This window comes from Oryctolagus cuniculus, chromosome 6, assembly GCF_964237555.1.
Source record: "Oryctolagus cuniculus chromosome 6, mOryCun1.1, whole genome shotgun sequence".
NCBI classification, from domain to species: Eukaryota; Metazoa; Chordata; class Mammalia; order Lagomorpha; family Leporidae; genus Oryctolagus; species Oryctolagus cuniculus.
This window is the reverse complement of record NC_091437.1, coordinates 93,920,793-93,936,863: the sequence shown is the minus strand read 5'-3', so window position 1 is coordinate 93,936,863 and position 16,071 is coordinate 93,920,793. Positions and strand designations below refer to the sequence as shown.

The 16,071-nt window shown below is 39.1% G+C and overlaps 1 protein-coding gene across 2 annotated transcripts in view; it reads right to left on the bottom strand.

Annotated features, from left to right (window-relative positions):
* Positions 1-16,071, bottom strand: part of PREX2 (phosphatidylinositol-3,4,5-trisphosphate dependent Rac exchange factor 2) — a 326,634-nt gene that overhangs the window by 24,822 nt on the left and 285,741 nt on the right. The window lies entirely within an intron of this gene.

Here is a 16,071-nt window from a genome sequence, read left to right as displayed (position 1 = left end):
GTGAACCAGTGGATGGAAGACCTTTCTGTCTGTCTCTCCCTCTCACTGTCTATAACTCTACCTCTCAAATAAATAACTAAAATCTTAAAAAAAAGAAAAAGGGCTGTAAACAATCATCAAATTGCAAAATGTTCATTTCACTATAATGCATTACATTTCAGGTACTCTATTAGTTACCTCAGATCAGGGAAAACATATGACATCTGTCTTTTTGGGACTGGTTTATTTCACTAAGTATAATGGTTTCCAGTTGTAACCATCTTGCTAAAAGAGACAGGATTTCATTTTTTTTTTCAGCTGAGTAGTACTACATGGTGTGTATATACCATAATTTCTTTCTTGCGTCAACAGTTGATGGACATCTGGTGTGATTCCATATCTAAGCTATTTGGAATTGAGCTGCAATGAACATGGGGGTACAGATAACTCTATCATACACTGATTTCTTTTGATTTGGGTAAATTCCCAGGAATGGAATTGCTGGAACGTATTGTAGGCCTACATTCAGATTTCTGAGGTATCTCCATATTAACTTCCACAGTGGTTGCACCATTTTACATTCCCACTAACAGGGACCAGGGTACCTTTTCCCCCACATCCTCATCAGCTTTTATCATTTGATGATTTCGGTATAAGAGTAATTCTAACTGGAAGGAGGTGAAACCACACGTGGTTTTGATTTGCATTTCCCCGATGAACAGTGATTCTGGGCTTTTTCTCAAGTGGTCATGTCTGTTAGGAACTTTATTTGCTTCCTCTATATGGATGTCCTTTTTTGTCTCCAAACTGGGAAAGGTTTCTGTGGTTATTTCATTACATAGGCCTTTTAGCCCATTCTCTCTTTCCACACTTTCAGGAACTCCTAAGACCCGTATGTTGGGTAGTTTTATAACATCCCATAAATCCCCAACACTGTCTTTAAGTTTTCTATTTAGTTCTTTTTTTGGTTGAACTGTGAGATTTCCTAAGATTTGTCTTGTAGTTCGGATATGCTTTCTTCTGCCTTGCTTAATCGGCTGTTAAGGCCTTCCACTGCATTTTTTTATTTAGTCTGTTGAAATCTTCATTGCTAATGTTTCATTCTGTTTTCTCTTTAAAATCTCAACTTCATGGGGAAAACTTTCATTCATGTAATATATGGTTCTCTTTAGTTCATGGACCTGTTTCTGATTGCTTTTGAGTAATCTTTTGATTAATTTTTGAATTCCATGTCCAGCATTCTAATATTGAAATGTTGTATTCCTTTGAGGGTGATGGGTCATGGTATCATCCTTGTTCTTGTTTCTTGAATTTCTGCATTTGTTTTTAGGTATTTGTGGAGTTGATTTTTTTTTCCTCTGATGGCTTTTATCTTTGAGCTATGCCTCCATGGCTTAGAGGAATGTCTGCACTTTCAGTGAATACCAAGGGGTGTGTGGTGGTTGTGGCCAGAGATCTCTGCTCAGTGCTCCAGGGTGGGGCAAGTATCCAGGGTAACATCCAGGTTGGGTGTGGTAGATCTCAATACCCAGTTACCCTCTGTCCCTTCTGCACCTTCTCATGTAACCACTGAGTCCCCATGGTCTCAGCAGACAAGGTTTCCACAGTCACCAGGTCCAGAGGTTTCTCTCCCGCCACCAGCCTGTCCAGTCAACAGAGAGGCAGATGTTCTGCTAGAGAGCTCTGCCTAGACATCTTGACCTTGGGAGGCCTCAGGGGCCCCACCGTCACACGTGGCTGACCAGAAACCTTCCAGCCAGGCTCAAAGTCAGTGGGGACTCAGGACCGTTTCCTGCACTAGAATCTCCCAATCACACATGCACGCACAAGAGCCACTTGCTAAACATTGCTGCCAGCCTGCCGCTGCCGCCAGAACAGCTGATTAGCGTCCCTTCTCAGTCAGCTGCTGTGCACAGGCACAATGGCTTCTGTAGCTGCCGCCTCAACCCCAGATGGTGCCCGCCGGCTCTCGGCTGGGCAGCGGGCACTGTTGTAGGGAAGTTAGGGTTAGACAAACGTGCCCCCTCCACTTCCACTGGGTCCGTGGGCAACGGCCAGCAATGCCAGCCCCCAGGGCTCCAGTACAGATCCACGCCACCCTCTTCCTCCAGCTATATCACCATGGGTCACTGTAGTCTGGTCTCACCTCCTTCTCCAAACTGCTGCCCACTCTGGCTCTCTGATGCTGCAGCTGCAGCTGTGTTTGTGCTCGTACTGTGTGCCTGCCCCCTCCACACAGGTCCACGGTGTTCCTCCTCCTCCCATAGGACTTCCACTGCAGCTTTCCTCCAATTCTCCCCTGAGAGTGCACTTCCTACACTTTTCACTGTTTATCTTTAGCCCAGTGCAGCATGTCATTCCCTAATCTGCCATCTTGGGATCCCTCTGACTCTGAGCATCTTTTCATATGTATGTTAGCCACTTGAATTTCATCCTTTAAAAAATGCCTGTTCATGTCCTTTTCCTGTTTGTTAAGTGGATGGTTTTGTTGTTGTTGAGTTTCTTGAGCTCTTTATAGATTTTGGATATTTTTTAATCCTTTATCAGTTGCATACCTTACAGATGTTTTCTCCCATTCTGTCAGTTGCCTCTTCACTTTGTTGAATGTTTCCTTTGTCACGTTGTAGTTTCTTTTTTTTTTTTTTTTTTTTTTGACAGGCAGAGTGGACAGTGAGAGAGAGAGACAGAGAGAAAGGTCTTCCTTTGCCGTTGGTTCAGCCTCCAATGGCTGCCGCGGCCGGCGCGCTGCGGCCGGCACACCGCGCTGATCCGATGGCAGGAGCCAGGAGCCAGGTGCTTTTCCTGGTCTCCCATGGGGTGCAGGGCCCAAGCACCTGGGCCACCTGGGCCATCCTCCACTGCACTCCCTGGCCACAGCAGAGGGCTGGCCTGGAAGAGGGGCAACCGGGACAGAATCCGGTGCCCCAGCCGGGACTAGAACCCGGTGTGCCGGCGCCGCAAGGCGGAGGATTAGCCTAGTGAGCCACGGCGCCGGCCCCACGTTGTAGTTTCTTAGCTTGATGTAATTCCATTTGTCTATTTTTGTTTTTATTGCCTGTGTTTCTGGGGTCTTCTCCAAGATGTCTTTCCTATGCCAATGTCACAGTTTCTCTGATGTTTTCATCTAGTAATTTGATGGTATCAGGTTATAGATGTAGATCCTTGATCTATTTTGAGTTTATTTTTTAGACATGGTGTTTCATATTTATTTCTCCATGTGTAGATCTAATTTTCCTAGCATCAGTTGCTGAAGAGACTGTCCTTTCTCCAGGGATTGAATTTAGCTCCTTTGTCAAAGAGAAGTTGCTTACAGATGTGCGGATTGATTTCTGGAGATTCTATTCTGTCTCATTTCTCTACATATCTCCTTTTGTGTCAGTATCAGCCTATTTGATTATAACTGCCCTGTTATATGCCTTGAAATCTGGTGTTGTGATAGCTCAGGCTTTGTTTTTTTTTAATGATATAAAAATAGCTTTAGCTGTTCAGAGGTCTCTTGTTCTTTCTATATAAATTTTATCATCATTTTTTCTAGATCTAGAAGAATGTTGTTGGTATTTTGACTGGAATTAGACTGAATCTGTAAATTGCTTTGGACACCATGTACACTTTGATGATATTAATGCTTTGAACCCATGAACATGAATGATTTTTTTCCATTTTTTGATGTCTTCTATTTCTTTCTTTAATGTTTTGTAATTTTCATCATAAAGATTTTTTACCTCCTTAGTTAAATTTATTCCAAGGTATTTATATTTTTTGTAACTATTGTACATGTGACTGATCTTACATGTTCTTCCTCAGGCATTGCATTGTATGTGTATACAAAGTCTATTAATTTTTTTTATTTATTTGACAGGTAGATAGTGAGTGAGAGAGACAGAAAGAAAGGTCTTCCTTCCATTGGTTCATTCCCCAAATGGCCACTATGGCCGGCGCATTGCGCTGATCCGAAGCCAGGAGCCAGGTGCTTCCTCCTGGTCTCCCATGTGGGTGCAGGGGCCCAAGCACTTGGGCCATCCTCCACTGCCCTCCCGGACCCCAGCAGAGAGCTGGACTGGAAGAGGAGCAACAGGGACTAGAACCCGGTGCCCATATGGGATGCTGACACCACAAGTGGAGGATTAACCAAGTGAGCCACGGCGCCGGCCCCCAGTCTAATGATTTTTGTGGGTTGATTTTATATCCTGCAAGTTTACGAAACTCTCCTTTGAGTTCCAATATTCTCTTAGTAAAGTCTTTCGGTTTCTCTATACATAGTATCATGTCATCTGCAAACAGGGATAATTTGACTTCCTCCTTTCTACTTTGTATCCCTTATGCTTTGATTCCATTTCCCATGAACTCGTGGATGTCCTCTTGTACTGTATTCAAGGTATCTTCATTTTTTAAAAAAAAAGATTGTTCATAGTTCTTCTTATCTTAAAAAAGTCTTCATTAAACTAACTGTGGGAAATTCTTATTTAAGATTATAGTGCTATAAAATTATGATAATTACATTAGGTTAATTAGATATCTACCAGTATCTTTCTTTATAAACTGACATTTGATTAAAGTAGAGATTATTTGACTATAATTTTGCACTTACTGGTATTATTCTTTGTGATTTCTATTTCTTTTTTTTTTAACTTTTATTTAATGAATATAAATTTCCAAACTACAGCTTATGGATTACAATGGCTTCCCCCCCATAACGTCCCTCCAACCCGCAACCCTCCCCTTTCCCACTCCCTCTCCCCTTCCATTCACATCATGATTCATTTTCAATTCTCTTTATATATAGGAGATCAGTTTAGCATACATTAAGTAAAGATTTCAACAGTTTGCTCCCACACAGAAACATAAAGTGAAAAATACTGTTTGAGTACTAGTTATAGCATTAAATCTCAATGTACAGCACACTAAGGACAAAGATCCTACATGAGGAGTAAGAGCACAGTGACTCCTGTTGTTGACTTAACAAATTGACACTCTTATTTATGGCATCAGTAATCACCCTAGGCTCTTGTCATAAGCTGCCAAGGCTATGGAAGCCCCCTGAGTTCACCGACTCTGATCATATTTACACAAGGCCATGGTCAAAGTGGAAGTTCTCTCCTCCCTTCAGAGAAAGGTACCTCCTTCTTTGATGGCCCGTTCTTTCCATTGGGATCTCACTCACAGAGATCTTTCATTTAGGTTTTTTTTTTTTTTTTTTTTTTTTTTTTCAGAGTGTCTTGGCTTTCCATGCCTGAAATACTCTCATGGGCTTTTCAGCTGGATCCGCATGCCTTAAGGGCTGATTCTGAGGCCAGAGTGCTGTTTAGGACATCTGCCATTCTATGGGTCTGCTGTGTATCTCACTTCCCATGTTGGATCGTTCTCTCCTTTTTATTCTGTCAGCTAGTATTTGCAGACACTATTCTTGTTTCTGTGATCCCTTTGGTTCTTAGTCCTATCATTACGATCAATTGTGAACAGAAGTTGATCACTGGGACTAGTGAGATGGCATTGGTACATGCCACCTCGATGGGATTGAATTGGAATCTCCTGGTATGTTTCTAACTTTACCGTTTGGGGCAAGTCAGCTTGAGCATGTCTCGAATTGCACATCTCTTCCCTCTCTTATTCCCACTCTTATATTTAACAGCGATCACTTTTCAGTTAAGTTTCAACACTTAAGAATAATTGTGTATTGATTACAGTATTCAACCAAAAGTATTAAGTAGAACAAACAAAAAAAAATACTAAGAGGGATAACATATTAAGTTGCTCATCAACAGTCAGGTGAGGGCTGATTCAACTAGTGTTCATTTCACTTTAACAGGTTTCCTTTTTGGTGTTTGTCCCAACTGATTCCAGACATTAGGTCTTAGTTTTATTTAACATGGAAAACTGTAGAGCTAATGGTCAGGAAATACTCTCCTGTTTGCCACCCTTATTCCTAGATGCTGGGGCACAAAGTGTTTAAGATTTAAAACTCCTCATTCTCTGTTCAAGTAAGTCTCATTGGAGAGAAAATGCTAAGTTTCATAAATTGGTTTTCATACCAAAACATTAACTCACATCTATACACTATATTTGGTTTACTTTTGAAATGAACTAAGTTAAATCTCATTTGAAGTATCTTTTTTTTTAAACGTTAGTCCTCTATAAGGTGATTCAAGATATGTATATAATAAATTAGATAAAAGATTCTCAAAACCTAAGAATCTACATGTTTGGTCATTTTTACCATGATCATAGACAAAAATTATGTTTAATTCTAATTATATTTCAAAGACTTCAAAGGTCTACTGTTTCATTTGATGTTGATTCAGAATGTACTGAACAAAGACATCCATCTCCCAAAGGTTTAAATGCATTATATGGAACCCTTGCAGAGAAGCAACACTTCCTTTGGGTCACAAGTCTGATGCAATCACTCTCAATGAAACTGCCATGGGAAACCACAAGAAGGCCAGGTCTACGGCTCTGAGTTCTGTTTTCCTACAGTGGGTTGATATCCTAATGTTGATCATGCACAGTCAGGAACTCTGCCATTCTGCTTGGTAGCTCCTTATCACACTGCTATCTCTTGGGGGATAGTCTAGAACAATTGTATTACTAGTGAAGGGGGACTATTTAGATTCCAGTAAAATCTGACATATTGTTAGATAAAAAATACATGAAACATTAGGGTGATGGAGATCTCCTTGTTGAGGTGAAACAATTTAAAAATAATTAAAAAATTAAAAATAGAAAATGCAACCTACATAAAGTGATTTTTAAAAAAAAATTTTTTCCTACATGTGTTGTAACTGCACTAGTTTAGAAACTTCTAGTGTTCCTATCAATGTTATATAATTACAACTGAAAATCACATCTAAGAAAAATCCACTGCAAATACTGAAATTGGGAATACATGTTGAGAATTTGAAAATTTCTTTTCTAGTGGTTCTTAACTATTTTGTGCAGAATAATTCACTCATTTGGAAAAATATGGATTCTGTGCTAGTGCAGATTTATAATTAGAAAATAATTTCCAATCAGAAAAATATAGTATTTAGCAAACACAAATCTCAAGTCCAAAGGCACGAGTCAGGCTTTTCTGAGCTTCAGGAACCTTGCGGCTAACAATAGTTTGACCAACTGTGGAAATGGTAGTGCTAGATACAATCCCTTAAAAAAACTATATAAACTAGCTAATCCTTTTTGTAGTAACTGTGAATGGGATTGATCTTAAAAGTTTTTTCTCAGCCATGGCATTGTCTGTGTATACAAAAGTCATTGATTTTTCTGTTATTTTTTTAAAGATTTATTTATTTATTTATTTGAAAGTTGGAGTTACACAGAGAGGGAACAGGCAGAGAGAGAGTGAGAGAGGTCTTCTATATGATGGTTGACTCCCTGATTGGCCACAATGGCCGGAGCTATGCCAATCTGAAGCCAGGAGCCAGGAGCTTCTTCCATGTCTCCCACATGGGTTTAGGGGCCCAAAGACTTGGGCCATCTTCTACTGCTTTCCCATGCCATAGCAGAGAGCTGGATCAGAAGTGGAGCAGCCAGGTCTCAAAGTGGCGCCTATATGGGATGCCAGTGCAGGCCAGGGCATTAATCCACTGCGCCACAGTGTCATCCCCTGTGTTGGTTTTATATCCTGCCACTTTACCAAGTCTTTTATGAGATCTGATAGTCTCTCAGTCAAGTCTTTTGGATCCCCTATATATAGAATCATATCATCTGCAAACAGGGATAATTTAACTTCCTCCTTCCCAATTTGTGTCCCTTTGATTTCTTTTTCTTGTCTAATGGCTCTGGCTAAAACTTCCAGTTCTATAGTGAATAGCAATGGTGAGAGTGGGCATCTTTGTCTGGTTCTGGGCATTAGTGGGAATACTTCCAACTTTTTCCCATTCAATAAGATGCTAGCCATGGGTTTGTCATAAATTGCCTTGACTGTGCTGAGGAATGTTCCTTCTATACCCAATTTGCTTAAGGTTTTCATCATAAAAAGATGTTGTATTGTGCCAAATACTTTCTCTACATCTATTGAGATAACCACATAAATTTTGTTCTTCAGTTTGTTAATGTGATGTATCACATTTAAAGATTTGTCAACATAGAACCATCCCTGCATACAAGGGATAAATCTCACTTGGTACAGGTGAATGATCTTTCTGATGTATTGTTGGATTTGATAGGCTAGTATTTTGTTGTGGATTTTTGCATCTATGTTTATCAAAGATTCCTTTTTAATCTCTGATTTTATTGATTTGAGTCTTCTCCCTCCTTTCTTTTTTGGTTAGTTAGGCCACTGGTATATCAATTTTGTTTAATTTTTCAAAAAAATTTCTTCATTTCACTGATCTTTCTTTTTTTGTTTGTTCCTTCTTGAATTTCAATTATTCTTTTTATTCTATTACTTTGGGGTTTGGTTTGTTGTTGTTTTAATAGGTCGTTAGATGCACTGATGGCTCATTTATTTGGTACCTTTCCAATTTCTTTTTTTTTCTTTTCTTTTTTTTTTTTTTTTTTTTGACAAGCAGAGTGGACAGTGAGAGAGAGACAGAGAGAAAGGTCTTCCTTTGCCGTTGGTTCACCCTCTAATGGCCGCCGCGGCTGGCGCACCGCGCTGATCCGATGGCAGGAGCCAGGAGCCAGGTGCTTTTCCTGGTCTCCCATGGGGTGCAGGGCCCAAGAACCTGGGCCATCCTCCACTGCACTCCCGGGCCACAGCAGAGAGCTGGCCTGGAAGAGGGGCAACCGGGACAGAATCCGGCGCCCCAACCAGGACTAGAATCCCGTGTGCCAGTGCCGCTAGGTGGAGGATTAGCCTAGTGAGCCGCGGCGCCGGCCGGTAGCTTTCCAATTTCTTCATGTAGGTATCAATTGCAATAAACTTCCCTCTTAAAAGTGCTTTTGCTGTATCCCATAAGTTTTGATATGATGTATAGTCATCTTCATTTATTTCCACAAAATTTTTGATTTTTCTTTAGATTTCTTCAGTGACCCACTGTTCATTCAGGAACATCTTGCTCAGTCTCCATATGTTTGCACATGATATAGAGATTTTTGAGTTGTTGATTTTCAGCTTCATTCCATTGTAGTCAGAAAAGATGCATGGTATGATTTTGAGTTTTTTGATTTGCTGAGGCTTGCTTTATCATACGGTCTATTCTAGAGAAAGTTCCATGCACTGATGAGAAGAATGTGTACTCTGCAACTGTAGGGTAAAAAGTTCTGTAGATTTCCATTAGATCCATTTGTTCCACAATGTTGATTAACTCTGCTGTTTATTTGTTGATTTTCTGGCTGGTTAATCAGTCCTTTGCTGAAACTGGGGTGTTGAAGTCCCTATTACTATTGTACTGGATTCTGTGTCTCCCTTTAGATTAACTACAATTTGTTTTAAATAACCTGGTGCCTTATAATTAGGTTCAAATACACTTATTATAGTCACATCTTCCTGTTGAATTGATCCCTTAATTATTACATAATGCCTTTCTTCATTTCTTTTAGCAGTTTTATGGTAAAGTCTATTTTGTCTGATATAAGGATAGCTACATCTGCCCATTTTGCTTCTCATTAGCATGGTGAAGTGCCCCCTTATCTGTGGTCCATATGGTCTCTCACTGACTGAAACTCATTATGCAGACTATGAATATAAGTGGAAACCAGCAAGATGGCAGTCTGGGTGATACACTGAGAGGTTGTGTTTCTCTTGGTGATTCAGTTGTTGTTGAATTTCTTGAGCTCTTTATAGATTCTGGATGTTAACCCTTTATCAGCTGCATAGTTTGCAAATATTTTCTCCCATTTTGTTGGTTGCCTCTTCACTTTGTTCAGTGTTTCTTTTGCAGTGCAGAAGTTTCTCAACTTGATATAATCGAGCTTGTCATTTGGCTTTGGTTGCCAGTGCTTCTGGGGTGTTTTCCAAGAAGTCTTTGCCTAAGCCAATTTCTTGCAGAGTTTCTGCAATGTTCTCTAATGATTTGATGGTACCAGGTCTTGCATTTAGATCTTTGATCCATTTTGAGTGGATTTAATTTTAATGTGTAAGGTAGGGGGCTAGTTTCATATTTCTGCATGCAGAGATTCAGTTTTCCCAGGACCATTTGTTAAAGAGGCTGTTGTTCCTCCAGGAGCTGATTTTTAGCTCCTTTGTCAAAGACAACTTGGTTGTAGATGCATGGATTGATTTCTGGAATTTCCATTCTGTTTCATTGGTCTACAAGTCTGTTTTTGTGCCAGTACCAGGCTGTTTTGATTATAACCTATCTGCAGCATGTGTTGAAATCAGGTATTGTGGGCCGGCGCTGCGGCTCACTAGGCTAATACTCCGCCTAGCGGCACTGGCACACGGGATTCTAGTCCCGGTTGGGGCGCCGGATTCTGTCCCGGTTGCCCCTCTTCCAGGCCAGCTCTCTGCTGTGGCCCGGGAGTGCAGTGGAGGATGGCCCAGGTTCTTGGGCCCTGCACCCCATGGGAGACCAGGAAAAGCACCTGGCTCCTGGCTCCTGCCATCGGATCAGCGCGGTGCGCCAGCCGCGGCGGCCATTAGAGGGTGAACCAATGGCAAAGGAAGACCTTTCTCTCTGTCTCTCTCTCTCTCACTGTCCACTCTGCCTATCAAAAAATAAAAAAAAAAAATAAAAAAATAATAAAAAAAAGAAATCAGGTATTGTGAAGTCTCCAGTTTTATTTTGTTTGCTTTAGTTATTCAGGTTCTCTCCTGTTTCTATATGAATTTTAGCATCATTTTTTTTCTGGATCTGCAAAGAATGCTGTTGGTACTTTGATTGGGATCATGTCAAATCTGTAAATTGCTTTTGGGAATATGGACATTTTGATGATGATGATTCTTCCAATCCATGAACATAGAAGATTTTTCCATTTTTAAATTTCTTCTTCTATTTCTTTCTTTAGTGTTTTATAATTTTCATTGTAGAGATCTTTCACATCATTGGTTAAATTTATTCCAAGTATATAATTTTTTGATAGACCAATTCACAATAGCCAAGACATGGAATCAATCCAGATGTCCATCAACTGTTGAATGAATAAAGAAATTATGGTCTATCTACACTATGGAGTACTACTCAGATGTAAAAAAAAAAAAATTGAAATCCTGTCTTTTGCAAAAAGCTGGACACAACTGGAAACCATTATACTTAGTGAAATAAGGCAGTATCAATAAGACAGATGTCATATGATTTCCCTGTTCCAAGGTAACTAATAGAGTACCTAACATTTAATGTATTGGACTGAAATGAACATTTTAAGATTCAATGATTGTTTACAGCCTTGTATCTTATGTTGAGGAACAGTTTTTTTTTTTTTTTCTTCATACTATTTTTTGAACTCTTTTACTTAGTGTATGGTTAAGTTATGGCTGCTAAGTAAATTGAAAATAGATCTTTGTAAAAATTAAGTGGGGGAAGGGGTCCATACTGTGGCATAGTGAGCTAAGCTTTCCCCTTGCCAAGCCAGCTTCCAATATGGGTGCTGGTTCAATTCCTAGCTGCTTCTCTTCCTATCTAGCTCTCTGCTATGGCCTGGAAAAGCAGTAGAAGATGGCCCAAGTCCTTGGGCACCTGCATCTGCGGGGGAGTCTCAGAAGAAGCTCCTGGCTCCTGGTTTTGGATCGGCTTAGTTCTGGCCATTGTGGCCATTTTGGGAAAGAACCAGTAGATGGAAGACTTCTCTTTCTCCCTCTCTGTCTGTAACGTTGCCTCTCAAATAAATAAATCTTTAAAAAAAATTAGAGTGAGAATGGGAGAGGGAGGAGGAAGAAGTGTTGGAGCTTGGGTGTTGAAGGAGGGTAGGGTGGGAAGTATCACCATGTTCTTAAATCCATGTATATGAAATACATGAAACTTGTATAAGTTAAATAAGATTAAAAAAGAATAAAAATTTTAAAAAACTGGCTAATCACTAAAACTCATTTTAAATCATTTGCCTTAGTATGGGGATTTACTTAATTTTTGATTAGGTAAGTATAAAGAGAATATATATTTATTAACTAGGTTAGAAGCAAATTTTGTCCCAATTTAGAATTATACCCAACAATCCCAATCTAACTTGTTTTTAGCCCTGCACTTCCATATATATTGCCTTACTGTTGCCATCCTTTATATCCATGAGTCTGCATTTTTTTCACGAAAGCAAAGGGGAGAAATTTCTGTTAGGATAAATGCATCCTTCAGAGTCTATGTAGAAGGACCAAGTGGGAAACTTGCTTTCCTTATATTCTTTACAAGAATTATATGCTTTTTATAGCTAGAGATTTATGTTTAGATATTAAATGTTTACATCTTAGAACATGAAATCATTTTCCCCATTGTATGAATCTTCTCTTCTTTTTTGCTTTAATTGAAAGTCACGTCATTACTTTGTTCAAGTAACTGCAAATAAGTTATTAGGAATCTACTCAGCTGTGGTTCCCTGGGATACCTGACTGAGCTGAAGTCACCTAAGCACAATTCAAATTTGGAGAAAAATAAAGACTATTTTAACCCCGAGAGAATGAAGAAGGTGCAATAAGCTGGAACTTCAGCACCTGCTCTTGCTGTTTGCACACCCTCGTTATCCATGGAAGTTTCTTACAACAGATGCAAGGTACTACTTATCACCTTACTTTTCACACTCCAGAGCAACATCTGAAATGCTGTCATGGACAGCTGAAGGTAGATTAGCTTCACCGATCTTCAAACTACACATACACTCTGGGGGCAAGCATTTGCCACAGCAGTTAGGACACTGGGACAACCATATCCCATTTCAGAGTATCTGGGTTTGAGTCCTGGCTCTGCTCCCAACTGCAACTTCCTGCTAATGGGCATCATAAAGGCAACAGGTGATGCCTCAAGGACTTGGGGTCCCTGTCACACACAGCAGAGACCTGGATTGAGTTCCTGGCTCCCAGCTTCTGCCCGGTTCAGCCTTGGCTGTTTTGGGCATATCAAGAGTGAGTCAATGAATGAGAGGTCTTTCTCCCTTTCAAAATGAATGAATGAATGAGCTTTTTTCAATTTCCAAGTGCTTTTATCTCTTTCTGTGTTTTCCTCCTGGTGCAATTTTACTCAGCTATAAAATAAAGCATGCATCTGCATGAAACAGAGATATGTTAGAGATTCACTGACTTGATGAGAAAGAAATTAAGAGAAATGAAATGTGGAAATTGTTTAATTTCTTAAAGGTTTATTTTATAATGAATTTTTAAGTGTTCTCAAAGTTCCCACTTTTACAAAACCTCTTCAGAGTGGACAGAATTAAAATGATTGCTTTTCTAAAAATCTTTTCTAGTGATTTATGATTACCCAACTGTATCCTGCTTCCAGAATGCAAAATTTTACAAACCCCTGTTATCAAATTAAACTCATCTATTACAAGAGAATAATGTGTGTGTGCAGTTCTCTGTGTGAATGGATCTACTATGTACATTTCATGCTTATTAATTTCATATATCTTACTTCCAAGTCTTTGCTCTCTAGGTGCATTGCTAATTTCATCTTTGCAACCTCATTCTGACCCTTCTGGTCTGACCTCTTCCCATTGGTCTTTCTCCATAGCAAAGGGTATCTTTTAAAAATGCAAATGAAAATTCAAATGCTTAATGGCTTCCCTTTTCTCAAAATAAAAGACAAGTTCTTCACAATATGTTCCTGGTTTTCCTCACTTTCACTCCATGCTTCAACAGTTCTCTGCAATCATCAACTCTCACAGTTTTTGCTTGCTACTCTCCTTTTTATATGATCTTATATTTCCTGATTTAAGTTATATACCATACTTCTTATCCAATAATATAATTCTTGTCTGGAAGCATAAGGATTAAGAGCATGGATATTGGGGGGAACTTCCTGAGTTGAATCCTGGCTTTACTATGACCTAAGCTCTTAAACTCCGTTTCCTCCTTAGAAAATGTAGTTTCATGATAATATACATCTCAGAGTTTTATTTTCAGGATTACAAGAAATATTTCATGTCTAGCACAGGTTATAGTATTTTGAATATTCTTAAGAAATGTTGGTAATTTTTATTAACATTACTCTGCTATCTACTACTACAACCAGCAATAGGCTGCATTCGTGCTGTCTTGAGTGTGGCTTTTCTAGACCCTACAATACTTTCTGGGACTCAGTCAGCATTTAATACATACTTATTGAATTAAAATTACATGAATTCTTAATGTTGCCAATATTTTACATAAAAGACCAAGATTCATTTCTTTATACATTGAATTTGCCACCTAGTTGCTCAAGAAGTTATTAAAGATATTCAGTGAAGTGATTAGTGCATTATGGAACAATAAATACTACCAAAAGCAATCACAGATTCCTTATGGCTTATAATTGGGATATGATTTTTCTTTTCATAACCAGAAGCTCACATGTCCTTTTCTCTAGATTTAATTGTTGATCCTACCATATCTGTTGGTTAATAATTTCAGATGAGTTTTGGTGATACTTGGAAAATATACGTTGCAGTACATTCATTCATTGGTTTTAATATTAGTTCTATTAATTATTTTATATTGTATCAACAAAATGTCCATTTTTATTTACCAGTATTTTCTTGGTTCAGAAGAATACTTTTGAAACTTTAAAAGAATCAATTCTTTTATATCATTAAAATGAGAAATTACATATTCTTTCTATCACAGCTTGAGAAGTATGCATTCATTTCTTTGAGCCACTTCACCTACAAACCAACACCTTTGTCTATCTTTCTCCTATTCTCATTATTAAAGAGAACTGATGCTGTGCAACATGGCCTTCCAGCTTTCCAGTGTGGCTCCTTTGCCAAGACATCAGGCTCTTAAGACTGGGGAGGGTAGGGCCTCGGCATGTTCCTAGTAGATGTTGCACTAAGTACTTGAACACAGCTATGCTCCACAGTTTAATTTTTTAAAAAATTATTTGACAGGGAGAAGGAGAGGAAGGGAACGAGAGAAAAAGGGAGTGAGGGAGGGAAGGGATGAGGGAGGGAGGGGAATAGAGAGGAAGAGAGAGAGAAAGCAAGCACTCCCATTGGCGGGTTCACTCCCCAAACACCCACAATGGCTGGGATCTGTGAACTCAGTTCAAACTTCTCACTCGCATAGTAGGAAGCCAACTAACTGAAACATCACAGCTGTCTCATGTGTTATGCATTAGCAGGAAGCTGAAGCCAGGAGCCATGGCTGGGTATGGAACTGAGGAACTCTGATGTGGGACACAGGGATCTTAACTGTCTTTTCTGCTAGGCCAGACACCTGCCTCTTTGATTTATTTTTTCTCAAGAAATCTATGAGTAAACAAATACTAGCAACGGATTCTTTCCAAGTCCTAAGTCTTCGCCTTTATTCTAACATACAATCTTTGTTTTGACAGTAGGACAGAAAACCTCTTGTCCTTGAATTCATGGGAATCTGTTCTGTTGCTCTTGAATGATTTCCTGTAGATTATCAAAGGAGGACTCTAAAAATAAGTTGCAGTAGTGCCCTGTGTTTTGTGCACTCTTTTTCCTACAGATCAAAAGAACTAAGACTTGTCTCTTCCATACTCCTCCCTTTCATCCTTAGTAGGCACTATTATGAATTATAATAGTACTTACAGGGTTTTCCTATTTTAATGGGCATGATCTAGTCATTTTAGCCAGATACATTCCATATTTCCAACCTACATTGAGAAAAGAGATTCACTAAGGGAAACAGATTTAGTCTCAACAATGTATGTGTTCACTACTAGATTCTTGCACATATATTGCTCAGTTAATCTCCATTCCATCTTTGTGAGAAAGATATTATTAATCTCACTTCATCAATAAGTCTCTGAGAGGCCAGGTGATATAATAATCATGCATACAGTGAGTAAGTAACAACTATCAAAACTTATTTTCTGATTTAAAATCCAGTGCTCTTTCCACTATACCAATTCGTTTCACATAGATTAATAAACGCAGAGAATTCCATCTCCCTACATTCATAACTCAACAATCACAGTCTTGGTCTCAGCATCTGTATTTTAAATGTACTGTTTTGGTAGAGTTGCATTCAGGGGCCTAAATTACTTCAGTATGAATGCAGATCTCATCATACCAAAATGCATTCATGAATAAAAAGGAATTAGATTTGAGGCACACTAAGTAAGT